The 14,292-nt window shown below is 44.0% G+C and overlaps 4 non-coding genes across 4 annotated transcripts; 2 read left to right on the forward strand and 2 right to left on the reverse strand.

The window, feature by feature from the left end:
- Nucleotides 1-3,890: 3,890 nt before the first annotated feature.
- TRNAL-UAA (transfer RNA leucine (anticodon UAA)) lies at nt 3,891-3,973 on the forward strand. The gene has a single exon. It is a non-coding gene; the product is annotated as a tRNA-Leu (tRNA).
- Nucleotides 3,974-4,267: 294 nt separating this feature from the next.
- On the reverse strand, nt 4,268-4,350 carry TRNAL-UAA (transfer RNA leucine (anticodon UAA)). Its single transcript has one exon. It is a non-coding gene; the product is annotated as a tRNA-Leu (tRNA).
- Nucleotides 4,351-9,180: 4,830 nt separating this feature from the next.
- Nucleotides 9,181-9,263, forward strand: TRNAL-UAA (transfer RNA leucine (anticodon UAA)). The gene has a single exon. It is a non-coding gene; the product is annotated as a tRNA-Leu (tRNA).
- A 294-nt stretch (nt 9,264-9,557) lies between these two features.
- TRNAL-UAA (transfer RNA leucine (anticodon UAA)) lies at nt 9,558-9,640 on the reverse strand. Its single transcript has one exon. It is a non-coding gene; the product is annotated as a tRNA-Leu (tRNA).
- Nucleotides 9,641-14,292: the final 4,652 nt, after the last annotated feature.

Below are 14,292 nucleotides of genomic sequence, written 5' to 3' on the forward strand. Positions count from 1 at the left end.
CATGTTAACACCATTATTACTTTGCCTGAAAGAAACCAACATTCTGAAGTCAGCATTGATGACCTCTTTAAGCCGAATTCTGGGATGAGGTAAAACAGCACCTTTGACTGAAAAACCAAGGCACCTACAAAGAGCTCTACCAACTCTCACCACACGGCACGCAAACTTCAAAGAACCCAACAAGGCTTGCACCTGCTGTAACTCCAGCTTATCCGTGGAAACAGCCTCCTCCAACAGAGAAATCAACTTTTGAACTTATCCACCGGAAACCGTACCTCAGATTTCTCTGAGTTCAATATAGCAGGGCCTTCAGTCTTATCCGGAGCCAAAGGTACTTCCATCTCCTCCATACACTTCTGAAATTCAATTAACCCTTTTTTACATTCATTGGACCACTGCAAGCCCATCAGAAAAGAGTCACCTAGGTAGTTCGTGACATGCCCGAGCCCAGTCTTCTGTTGGAAAAACCACTGCAAAAAACAACTACAAGTTTCAAACAGGGAACAAGAAACAGAACAGCCCATTGGCAACATTATATCCACAAATATAGAATCCTCAGATTAAAGACCCAACAATGAAAAATCCTCAGGATGTACCGGCAATAGTCAAAAGACAGATTGAATGTCTAACTTTGCCATTTGTGCCTTCCTTCCACAAGCCCTTACCAACTTAATTGCCTCTTCCACTGATGTGCAATGCACTATGGAGTCTTCATGTGCAATTAAATCATTAACTGACTCCCCTGCAGCCCATGATAGATGATGAATCAATCTAAACTCACCTTGTTGTGTTTTAGGCACAACACCCAGTGGTGAAATTGTTAAGTTATGAATCGGCCAGGTATCCCATGGACCCACCATTCTGCCAGCCTCCAATTCCGTCCTCAATTTCTTTCTCACCACTTCCGGATTCTCAACTGCAGATTTCACATTTTTTCTCTGTCTTCTATGACCTTGATAACATAGCTTGAAACCCTCAAGAAAACTCTAGTACAGTAACTTGGCCTCCTCACGCCTCGGATAAAACTGCAACCAATAAAACAAAATATCAAATTTATTAGGAGAAGGGCCCTTTTCCCACCATCTGCTGTATCCGACCCCTTCCCCTATCACCACCTCTACCTGCATTAGCCTTCCATCCCCATTGCATCCCTCCAAAACATTGCACCAATGGATGTTTGCCCCTGCAATTGGAGCAATTGTGCATGAACTTGCACTGGAGTCGTGTGCATGACCCTCTGTTGAAGGACCAACAAGATCCATTCTGTGGGAACTGAGCTCTCGTGAAACTACCCACCCTAGATTGGTTGGGATGCCCCTGACAGGGCTTGTAAGGAACCAGAAGACCACTAGCTGTGTGTAACGCTGAGGCATTCTTGGAAGTACACAACCCTTGCACCCAAAGCTCATTATAAATATCTCACCATTCTTTATCTGGAAATAATGCCATCTGGGCTCTAAGTTCTTCATTATATCTAAAACATCCAAAACCACCATAGTCTATTTGAGCCCACCTAAAAACGTCCATGTATTTTAATAGAGAAATACAACGCTCCGGATGCCTCTCACAATAAACGCTAGCAATGATTAAGAATACTGACATCCAATTCTCAAGGGTAGTGGGAACTTTCGGCCTCCTAGCTAATTCCCATTCCTCCTCCTTTGACCCTTCCTTAGCCCACACTTCTCTATGTAATAATTTAAAAACATCAACAAACTCACCTTTACAAATGTTTTCCTTCATGGCTTGGGTGAGATGCGCCCCCAAAGGCAAGAACAACCCCATATATGGCAACTTTTTACTTTTTACACTACCCTCACCTGAGTTTCCTTTTTCCTTACCTGGCTCTGCCTTAGAAGCCTCCTCACCACTTGCCTCTGACTTACCATCATTGACTCCGACTTTTTTGTTCACAGCCCCCCCAAATGGACATTGTCTGCATCTTTAACTGCTTCATTATTTGCATCATCTTTCCCACTCAATCTACCCAAACTTCCTTATGCTAACGCAAAAGGGTATTACCCACTGTTACAGACACCAAACACACTACCTTCATGCTTAACTCTTCACACCCCATCGCCACAGCAGCCTGTGTCTCACCTTTTTTGAATGAAACCACTTGCAGGTACCTGATTATTCGTCTTGACTTTCCGATTACGCTGCACCATCAAAGGGGGCAAATCCTGAAACACACCAAAACTCTTTCCTCTGTTAGAACAGCTCACCTAATTTCTTTGCTGCATCTCCTTCCCCGAAGTCTCATCCCCACCCTCACAATTCTCCCCATCCTTAGTCTCCTGGTCGTCATCGTAATCCATCAATTCATCATGCAAAATGAGCCCCGAAGCCAACGAGACAGCACCTTGGCTGATAGCTGGGATCTTGAAGCCGTGATTGTACCATAAATCAAATGATTCACCAGGCCACTCCCTTGTAATCGGGTTGATCGCTCTGGATCCAACCCTCTCTTATGACCGGCATTTTAAAGGTGCCCAGACCTTTACCGGCGTCTCCGCTGTTGTCTTATTTTTCATGACGTCCTTTGGCATGGCTCGTCCTCCTGAGCTGCGAAGCCCAAAGGAGCTGTCACACCCCAAAAATGCTTCAGCCACCCCAGGGTGTGCTTTCTTAAGCTCACCCCTGACAAAGCTATGCCCATCTTCCTGTAATTGCTGGACTCTATTGAAATTGACCTCACTTGTGTCAAAATTATAAACCACCTGTTGCTCCGAGACAAACACAAAGGGGCAGATTTAAGGAAAGTGGCTCTGCCGGTGCAGCGCCACGTTCCTTGCACCCCTTAACGCCCCTGTACCGCCACCATGTGTGAGCTATATATATAATAATACAGCGCACCATGGCACAGGGTAGGGGCATTAGCGTTATATTTTTTACGCTATTGATGTACTCTGCAAGATTAGCGCCATCATTTTGGGACTAATCCTGCAGAGTACATAGGGGCCCATTATAAATAATGGTATTCCCCCTTTTAACGCCTCCTCTGAGTAGGCGTTAAAAGTGTAAAACAAATGGCGCAAGGAAATCTCTTAGATTGCCTTGCGCCATTTTTTCGGGCTCCCTAATGGGCGAACGCCCACCTTGTATAAATTATGCCTGACCCTTCCCCACCACACCGCTTCCTCTACTGCCAACTCTATGCCTCCCAGCCATTCCCGTGCAGTGCGGCAAACGAAGCGACCCACGCGGAGTCAAGAGTTCGCTCTTGGCTACAACACCAGCCCCAGAGACACCCTTCTCAAAAAGCAACCTGTCAGGTGAGGAACGAGCGTGCCCACTCTCTAACAAGGGAACGCCCCCTTTGCACACATCATGCATATATTATGCATGATGTGGCGCAAAGTGTTAACAAGTTGGCGCAAACCTAGCTTGCGCCACCTTGTAAATATTTTGCTATGGTAGTGGCCTATGATCTTCACATTTGCGGCAAAATAAATTCTGCAAATGTAGCGCTAAGGGCCGCAAGGGCCTTGTAAATCTGTCCCAAAGTGTTTTAGATTGTGTGAAGTGTAGTTTTGAGTCTTGAAAAGGGGTTAGTGTGATATTTCTTAAGATTATCGTCAATTTGCAGACATATTTAATAGGACATGTGACAAAAACGGTGTGAAAAAAGCGCACCTTTTTTCGTCCTACACGCTGATAATCTTAAACATGTTTGATAGGTATGGTTGTATTTTTTTTTTTATTAAGTACATGCACGTTTTATAGAGGAGAGGCATGACATTACCTTGTATTCCTGAAATGTGTTTTGCGTAACCTGATAAAATATATAGATATGAAAATATATATATATATAGAAAGCTCAATGTCACACAGTGAGCACTCTTGATATCTATAATAAGTGCCATGTTGTTGCCCTTTCCTGCACAGGTACCAGGATGGCTGAGTGGTTAAGGCGTTGGACTTAAGATCCAATGGACATGTGTCCACGTGGGTTCAAGCCCCACTCCTGGTAGAGAGATTTTGTAATTCATTATGCACCAAATGGAAAGTATTAAGTCAGGTATCATAAACAAATAAGTCACCTATAATAAACGAAAAAGCATACTGTAATACAACCTGCAACAAAAGGTTACTAAGTTTCAAAGAGAAATGTACAATAGAAGGCGTTTACTTTTTTGGGGGTAGAAAAATACACGTTAATCGATATGAAGATTTTATATGTAGCTCTTATTTTAATATTAATCAGGAGCAACTGAAAAGTGCGTGAAATTGAAATGAACAGTGTCACGGGAGAGAAAAAATGATATACCAGGAGTGGGGCTCGAACCCACGCAGACACATGTCCATTGGATCTTAAGTCCAACACCTTAACCACTTGGCCACCCTGGTCTACATAGTGCAGGTGTGCCTGCAATCATGATATAGTTGTTTTTCAGGAGAAGAATCATCTATACTATCAGCCCTCCCAACAGGAAAAGCAGAATTCAAAACCCCCAAAATATCCCTCAGCTTTTGCATGGAAATAGGATGCCATTGATCCAACCTGGATCCATCCTCCATCGCCCAGCCAGCAACAATTCTCCTACACATTTCTCCTTCCATGGTATCATAATCCCAAAAGTACTTACCGAAAAATGTAATACCTGCCATCTTCCCTGTTATAGCCACCACCGCCAATCCTAGGTCAATATGTGTCATAATGAAGCAGACTCCATCCTCCCTCCTATACCGTGACATGTAAGGTCCCTCATACCTCCTCAATGCACCAGACTCAATAAATTCTGCCTAGGCCTTGCCATATGACCTCAAAGTAGATGGAGCAATGGACTGACGAATCAATTGTAACATCCTTAGATTCCCAGCTCCCAAAGGTCCACCGTCAAAGCCGTTTTAAGCAAATCTGCTCCCGGCACCAGTACACCGAATCTCTGCCACTGTGAACGAGATAGCCCATCAGTGATATCATTATTCACACCTGGAACATACTGACCCTTAAACAAAATATTGAATTTCAGACAATGAAGCAAAAATAAAGGCAACAACTTCAAAACTTTTTCATCTCGAGCCTTCTGTGAATTGACTAAATTAACAACTGTTTGGCTATCCACATTAAAAACCACTCGCCTGTTTGCTAAAAGGTTACCACACAACACTAAAGCAACCATCAAATGGAAAAAAACTCCAGAAACGAAATGCTATGGTGTGCCTCTCTCCAAGAATCCGGCCATGACTCAGCAGTCCAATCACCATCTCAGAAAACCAAACCATGGGCTCCCGAATCATCAGAAAAAATTTGAACTTGCCATAACCATTCATCCTCAACCGTCAACATGTTAACACCATTATTACTTTGCTGGAAAGAAACCAACATTCTGAAGTCAGCATTGATGACCTCTTTAAGCCGAATTCTGGGATGAGGTAAAACAGCACCTTTGACTGAAAAACCAAGGCACCTACAAAGAGCTCTACCAACTCTCACCACACGGCACGCAAACTTCAAAGAACCCAATAAGGCTTGCACCTGCTGTAACTCCAGCTTATCCGTGGAAACAGCCTCCTCCAACAGAGAAATCAACTTTTGAACTTATCCACCGGAAACCGTACCTCAGATTTCTCTGAGTTCAATATAGCAGGGCCTTCAGTCTTATCCGGAGCCAAAGGTACTTCCATCTCCTCCATACACTTCTGAAATTCAATTAACCCTTTTTTACATTCATTGGACCACTGCAAGCCCATCAGAAAAGAGTCACCTAGGTAGTTCGTGACATGCCCGAGCCCAGTCTTCTGTTGGAAAAACCACTGCAAAAAACAACTACAAGTTTCAAACAGGGAACAAGAAACAGAACAGCCCATTGGCAACATTATATCCACAAATATAGAATCCTCAGATTAAAGACCCAACAATGAAAAATCCTCAGGATGTACCGGCAATAGTCAAAAGACAGATTGAATGTCTAACTTTGCCATTTGTGCCTTCCTTCCACAAGCCCTTACCAACTTAATTGCCTCTTCCACTGATGTGCAATGCACTATGGAGTCTTCATGTGCAATTAAATCATTAACTGACTCCCCTGCAGCCCACGATAGATGATGAATCAATCTAAACTCACCTTGTTGTGTTTTAGGCACAACACCCAGTGGTGAAATTGTTAAGTTATGAATCGGCCAGGTATCCCATGGACCCACCATTCTGCCAGCCTCCAATTCCGTCCTCAATTTCTTTCTCACCACTTCCGGATTCTCAACTGCAGATTTCAAAATTTTTCTCTGTCTTCTATGACCTTGATAACATAGCTTGAAACCCTCAAGAAAACTCTAGTACAGTAACTTGGCCTCCTCACGCCTCGGATAAAACTGCAACCAATAAAACAAAATATCAAATTTATTAGGAGAAGGGCCCTTTTCCCACCATCTGCTGTATCCGACCCCTTCTCCTATCACCACCTCTACCTGCATTAGCCTTCCATCCCCATTGCATCCCTCCAAAACATTGCACCAATGGATGTTTGCCCCTGCAATTGGAGCAATTGTGCATGAACTTGCACTGGAGTCGTGTGCATGACCCTCTGTTGAAGGACCAACAAGATCCATTCTGTGGGAACTGAGCTCTCGTGAAACTACCCACCCTAGATTGGTTGGGATGCCCCTGACAGGGCTTGTAAGGAACCAGAAGACCACTAGCTGTGTGTAACGCTGAGGCATTCTTGGAAGTACACAACCCTTGCATCCAAAGCTCATTATAAATATCTCACCATTCTTTATCTGGAAATAATGCCATCTGGGCTCTAAGTTCTTCATTATATCTAAAACATCCAAAACCACCATAGTCTATTTGAGCCCACCTAAAAACGTCCATGTATTTTAATAGAGAAATACAACGCTCCGGATGCCTCTCACAATAAACGCTAGCAATGATTAAGAATACTGACATCCAATTCTCAAGGGTAGTGGGAACTTTCGGCCTCCTAGCTAATTCCCATTCCTCCTCCTTTGACCCTTCCTTAGCCCACACTTCTCTATGTAATAATTTAAAAACATCAACAAGCTCACCTTTACAAATGTTTTCCTTCATGGCTTGGGTGAGATGCGCCCCCAAAGGCAAGAACAACCCCATATATGGCAACTTTTTACTTTTTACACTACCCTCACCTGAGTTTCCTTTTTCCTTACCTGGCTCTGCCTTAGAAGCCTCCTCACCACTTGCCTCTGACTTACCATCATTGACTCCGACTTTTTTGTTCACAGCCCCCCCAAATGGACATTGTCTGCATCTTTAACTGCTTCATTATTTGCATCATCTTTCCCACTCAATCTACCCAAACTTCCTTATGCTAACGTAAAAGGGTATTACCCACTGTTACAGACACCAAACACACTACCTTCATGCTTAACTCTTCACACCCCATAGCCACAGCAGCCTGTGTCTCACCTTTTTTGAATGAAACCACTTGCAGGTACCTGATTATTCGTCTTGACTTTCCGATTACGCTGCACCATCAAAGGGGGCAAATCCTGAAACACACCAAAACTCTTTCCTCTGTTAGAACAGCTCACCTAATTTCTTTGCTGCATCTCCTTCCCCGAAGTCTCATCCCCACCCTCACAATTCTCCCCATCCTTAGTCTCCTGGTCGTCATCGTAATCCATCAATTCATCATGCAAAATGAGCCCCGAAGCCAACGAGACAGCACCTTGGCTGATAGCTGGGATCTTGAAGCCGTGATTGTACCATAAATCAAATGATTCACCAGGCCACTCCCTTGTAATCGGGTTGATCGCTCTGGATCCAACCCTCTCTTATGACCGGCATTTTAAAGGTGCCCAGACCTTTACCGGCGTCTCCGCTGTTGTCTTATTTTTCATGACGTCCTTTGGCATGGCTCGTCCTCCTGAGCTGCGAAGCCCAAAGGACCTGTCACACCCCAAAAATGCTTCAGCCACCCCAGGGTGTGCTTTCTTAAGCTCACCCCTGACAAAGCTATGCCCATCTTCCTGTAATTGCTGGACTCTATTGAAATTGACCTCACTTGTGTCAAAATTATAAACCACCTGTTGCTCCGAGACAAACACAAAGGGGCAGATTTAAGGAAAGTGGCTCTGCCGGTGCAGCGCCACGTTCCTTGCACCCCTTAACGCCCCTGTACCGCCACCATGTGTGAGCTATATATATAATAATACGGCGCACCATGGCACAGGGTAGGGGCATTAGCGTTATGTTTTTTACGCTATTGATGTACTCTGCAAGATTAGCGCCATCATTTTGGGACTAATCCTGCAGAGTACATAGGGGCCCATTATAAATAATGGTATTACCCCTTTTAACGCCTCCTCTGAGTAGGCGTTAAAAGTGTAAAACAAATGGCGCAAGGAAATCTCTTAGATTGCCTTGCGCCAATTTTTCGGGCTCCCTAATGGGCGAACGCCCACCTTGTATAAATTATGCCTGACCCTTCCCCACCACACCGCTTCCTCTACTGCCAACTCTATGCCTCCCAGCCATTCCCGTGCAGTGCGGCTAACGAAGCGACCCACGCGGAGTCAAGAGTTCGCTCTTGGCTACAACACCAGCCCCAGAGACACCCTTCTCAAAAAGCAACCTGTCAGGTGAGGAACGAGCGTGCCCACTCTCTAACAAGGGAACGCCCCCTTTGCACACATCATGCATATATTATGCATGATGTGGCGCAAAGTGTTAACAAGTTGGCGCAAACCTAGCTTGCGCCACCTTGTAAATATTTTGCTATGGTAGTGGCCTATGATCTTCACATTTGTGGCAAAATAAATTCTGCAAATGTAGCGCTAAGGGCCGCAAGGGCCTTGTAAATCTGTCCCAAAGTGTTTTAGATTGTGTGAAGTGTAGTTTTGAGTCTTGAAAAGGGGTTAGTGTGATATTTCTTAAGATTATCGTCAATTTGCAGACATATTTAATAGGACATGTGACAAAAACGGTGTGAAAAAAGCGCACCTTTTTTCGTCCTACACGCTGATAATCTTAAACATGTTTGATAGGTATGGTTGTATTTTTTTTTTTATTAAGTACATGCACGTTTTATAGAGGAGAGGCATGACATTACCTTGTATTCCTGAAATGTGTTTTGCGTAACCTGATAAAATATATAGATATGAAAATATATATATATATAGAAAGCTCAATGTCACACAGTGAGCACTCTTGATATCTATAATAAGTGCCATGTTGTTGCCCTTTCCTGCACAGGTACCAGGATGGCCGAGTGGTTAAGGCATTGGACTTAAGATCCAATGGACATGTGTCCACGTGGGTTCAAGCCCCACTCCTGGTAGAGAGATTTTGTAATTCATTATGCACCAAATGGAAAGCATTAAGTCAGGTATCATAAACAAATAAGTCACCTATAATAAACGAAAAAGCATACTGTAATACAACCTGCAACAAAAGGTTACTAAGTTTCAAAGAGAAATGTACAATACAAGGCGTTTACTTTTTTGGGGGTAGAAAAATACACGTTAATCGATATGAAGATTTTATATGTAGCTCTTATTTTAATATTAATCAGGAGCAACTGAAAAGTGCGTGAAATTGAAATGAACAGTGTCACGGGAGAGAAAAAATGATATACCAGGAGTGGGGCTCGAACCCACGCAGACACATGTCCATTGGATCTTAAGTTCAACACCTTAACCACTCGGCCACCCTGGTCTACATAGGGCAGGTGTGCCTGCAATCATGATATAGTTGTTTTTCAGGAGAAGAATCATCTATACTATCAGCCCTCCCAACAGGAAAAGCAGAATTCAAAACCCCCAAAATATCCCTCAGCTTTTGCATGGAAATAGGATGCCATTGATCCAACCTGGATCCATCCTCCATCGCCCAGCCAGCAACAATTCTCCTACACATTTCTCCTTCCATGGTATCATAATCCCAAAAGTACTTACCAAAAAATGTAATACCTGCCATCTTCCCTGTTATAGCCACCACCGCCAATCCTAGGTCAATATGTGTCATAATGAAGCAGACTCCATCCTCCCTCCTATACCGTGACATGTAAGGTCCCTCATACCTCCTCAATGCACCAGACTCAATAAATTCTGCCTAGGCCTTGCCATATGACCTCAAAGTAGATGGAGCAATGGACTGACGAATCAATTGTAACATCCTTAGATTCCCAGCTCCCAAAGGTCCACCGTCAAAGCCGTTTTAAGCAAATCTGCTCCCGGCACCAGTACACCGAATCTCTGCCACTGTGAACGAGATAGCCCATCAGTGATATCATTATTCACACCTGGAACATACTGACCCTTAAACAAAATATTGAATTTCAGACAATGAAGCAAAAATAAAGGCAACAACTTCAAAACTTTTTCATCTCGAGCCTTCTGTGAATTGACTAAATTAACAACTGTTTGGCTATCCACATTAAAAACCACTCGCCTGTTTGCTAAAAGGTTACCACACAACACTAAAGCAACCATTAAATGGAAAAAAACTCCAGAAACGAAATGCTATGGTGTGCCTCTCTCCAAGAATCCGGCCATGACTCAGCAGTCCAATAACCATCTCAGAAAACCAAACCATGGGCTCCCGAATCATCAGAAAAAATTTGAACTTGCCATAACCATTCATCCTCAACCGTCAACATGTTAACACCATTATTACTTTGCTGGAAAGAAACCAACATTCTGAAGTCAGCATTGATGACCTCTTTAAGCCGAATTCTGGGATGAGGTAAAACAGCACCTTTGACTGAAAAACCAAGGCACCTACAAAGAGCTCTACCAACTCTCACCACACGGCACGCAAACTTCAAAGAACCCAACAAGGCTTGCACCTGCTGTAACTCCAGCTTATCCGTGGAAACAGCCTCCTCCAACAGAGAAATCAACTTTTGAACTTATCCACCGGAAACCGTACCTCAGATTTCTCTGAGTTCAATATAGCAGGGCCTTCAGTCTTATCCGGAGCCAAAGGTACTTCCATCTCCTCCATACACTTCTGAAATTCAATTAACCCTTTTTTACATTCATTGGACCACTGCAAGCCCATCAGAAAAGAGTCACCTAGGTAGTTCGTGACATGCCCGAGCCCAGTCTTCTGTTGGAAAAACCACTGCAAAAAACAACTACAAGTTTCAAACAGGGAACAAGAAACAGAACAGCCCATTGGCAACATTATATCCACAAATATAGAATCCTCAGATTAAAGACCCAACAATGAAAAATCCTCAGGATGTACCGGCAATAGTCAAAAGACAGATTGAATGTCTAACTTTGCCATTTGTGCCTTCCTTCCACAAGCCCTTACCAACTTAATTGCCTCTTCCACTGATGTGCAATGCACTATGGAGTCTTCATGTGCAATTAAATCATTAACTGACTCCCCTGCAGCCCACGATAGATGATGAATCAATCTAAACTCACCTTGTTGTGTTTTAGGCACAACACCCAGTGGTGAAATTGTTAAGTTATGAATCGGCCAGGTATCCCATGGACCCACCATTCTGCCAGCCTCCAATTCCGTCCTCAATTTCTTTCTCACCACTTCCGGATTCTCAACTGCAGATTTCACATTTTTTCTCTGTCTTCTATGACCTTGATAACATAGCTTGAAACCCTCAAGAAAACTCTAGTACAGTAACTTGGCCTCCTCACGCCTCGGATAAAACTGCAACCAATAAAACAAAATATCAAATTTATTAGGAGAAGGGCCCTTTTCCCACCATCTGCTGTATCCGACCCCTTCCCCTATCACCACCTCTACCTGCATTAGCCTTCCATCCCCATTGCATCCCTCCAAAACATTGCACCAATGGATGTTTGCCCCTGCAATTGGAGCAATTGTGCATGAACTTGCACTGGAGTCGTGTGCATGACCCTCTGTTGAAGGACCAACAAGATCCATTCTGTGGGAACTGAGCTCTCGTGAAACTACCCACCCTAGATTGGTTGGGATGCCCCTGACAGGGCTTGTAAGGAACCAGAAGACCACTAGCTGTGTGTAACGCTGAGGCATTCTTGGAAGTACACAACCCTTGCACCCAAAGCTCATTATAAATATCTCACCATTCTTTATCTGGAAATAATGCCATCTGGGCTCTAAGTTCTTCATTATATCTAAAACATCCAAAACCACCATAGTCTATTTGAGCCCACCTAAAAACGTCCATGTATTTTAATAGAGAAATACAACGCTCCGGATGCCTCTCACAATAAACGCTAGCAATGATTAAGAATACTGACATCCAATTCTCAAGGGTAGTGGGAACTTTCGGCCTCCTAGCTAATTCCCATTCCTCCTCCTTTGACCCTTCCTTAGCCCACACTTCTCTATGTAATAATTTAAAAACATCAACAAACTCACCTTTACAAATGTTTTCCTTCATGGCTTGGGTGAGATGCGCCCCCAAAGGCAAGAACAACCCCATATATGGCAACTTTTTACTTTTTACACTACCCTCACCTGAGTTTCCTTTTTCCTTACCTGGCTCTGCCTTAGAAGCCTCCTCACCACTTGCCTCTGACTTACCATCATTGACTCCGACTTTTTTGTTCACAGCCCCCCCAAATGGACATTGTCTGCATCTTTAACTGCTTCATTATTTGCATCATCTTTCCCACTCAATCTACCCAAACTTCCTTATGCTAACGCAAAAGGGTATTACCCACTGTTACAGACACCAAACACACTACCTTCATGCTTAACTCTTCACACCCCATCGCCACAGCAGCCTGTGTCTCACCTTTTTTGAATGAAACCACTTGCAGGTACCTGATTATTCGTCTTGACTTTCCGATTACGCTGCACCATCAAAGGGGGCAAATCCTGAAACACACCAAAACTCTTTCCTCTGTTAGAACAGCTCACCTAATTTCTTTGCTGCATCTCCTTCCCCGAAGTCTCATCCCCACCCTCACAATTCTCCCCATCCTTAGTCTCCTGGTCGTCATCGTAATCCATCAATTCATCATGCAAAATTAGCCCCGAAGCCAACGAGACAGCACCTTGGCTGATAGCTGGGATCTTGAAGCCGTGATTGTACCATAAATCAAATGATTCACCAGGCCACTCCCTTGTAATCGGGTTGATCGCTCTGGATCCAACCCTCTCTTATGACCGGCATTTTAAAGGTGCCCAGACCTTTACCGGCGTCTCCGCTGTTGTCTTATTTTTCATGACGTCCTTTGGCATGGCTCGTCCTCCTGAGCTGCGAAGCCCAAAGGAGCTGTCACACCCCAAAAATGCTTCAGCCACCCCAGGGTGTGCTTTCTTAAGCTCACCCCTGACAAAGCTATGCCCATCTTCCTGTAATTGCTGGACTCTATTGAAATTGACCTCACTTGTGTCAAAATTATAAACCACCTGTTGCTCCGAGACAAACACAAAGGGGCAGATTTAAGGAAAGTGGCTCTGCCGGTGCAGCGCCACGTTCCTTGCACCCCTTAACGCCCCTGTACCGCCACCATGTGTGAGCTATATATATAATAATACGGCGCACCATGGCACAGGGTAGGGGCATTAGCGTTATATTTTTTACGCTATTGATGTACTCTGCAAGATTAGCGCCATCATTTTGGGACTAATCCTGCAGAGTACATAGGGGCCCATTATAAATAATGGTATTCCCCCTTTTAACGCCTCCTCTGAGTAGGCGTTAAAAGTGTAAAACAAATGGCGCAAGGAAATCTCTTAGATTGCCTTGCGCCATTTTTTCGGGCTCCCTAATGGGCGAACGCCCACCTTGTATAAATTATGCCTGACCCTACCCCACCACACCGCTTCCTCTACTGCCAACTCTATGCCTCCCAGCCATTCCCGTGCAGTGCGGCAAACGAAGCGACCCACGCGGAGTCAAGAGTTCGCTCTTGGCTACAACACCAGCCCCAGAGACACCCTTCTCAAAAAGCAACCTGTCAGGTGATGAACGAGCGTGCCCACTCTCTAACAAGGGAACGCCCCCTTTGCACACATCATGCATATATTATGCATGATGTGGCGCAAAGTGTTAACAAGTTGGCGCAAACCTAGCTTGCGCCACCTTGTAAATATTTTGCTATGGTAGTGGCCTATGATCTTCACATTTGCGGCAAAATAAATTCTGCAAATGTAGCTCTAAGGGCCGCAAGGGCCTTGTAAATCTGTCCCAAAGTGTTTTAGATTGTGTGAAGTGTAGTTTTGAGTCTTGAAAAGGGGTTAGTGTGATATTTCTTAAGATTATCGTCAATTTGCAGACATATTTAATAGGACATGTGACAAAAACGGTGTGAAAAAAGCGCACCTTTTTTCGTCCTACACGCTGATAATCTTAAACATGTTTGATAGGTATGGTTGTATTTTTTTTTTTATTAAGTACA

Source organism: Pleurodeles waltl, chromosome 5, assembly GCF_031143425.1.
Source record: "Pleurodeles waltl isolate 20211129_DDA chromosome 5, aPleWal1.hap1.20221129, whole genome shotgun sequence".
In the NCBI taxonomy this organism is placed as follows: domain Eukaryota; kingdom Metazoa; phylum Chordata; class Amphibia; order Caudata; family Salamandridae; genus Pleurodeles; species Pleurodeles waltl.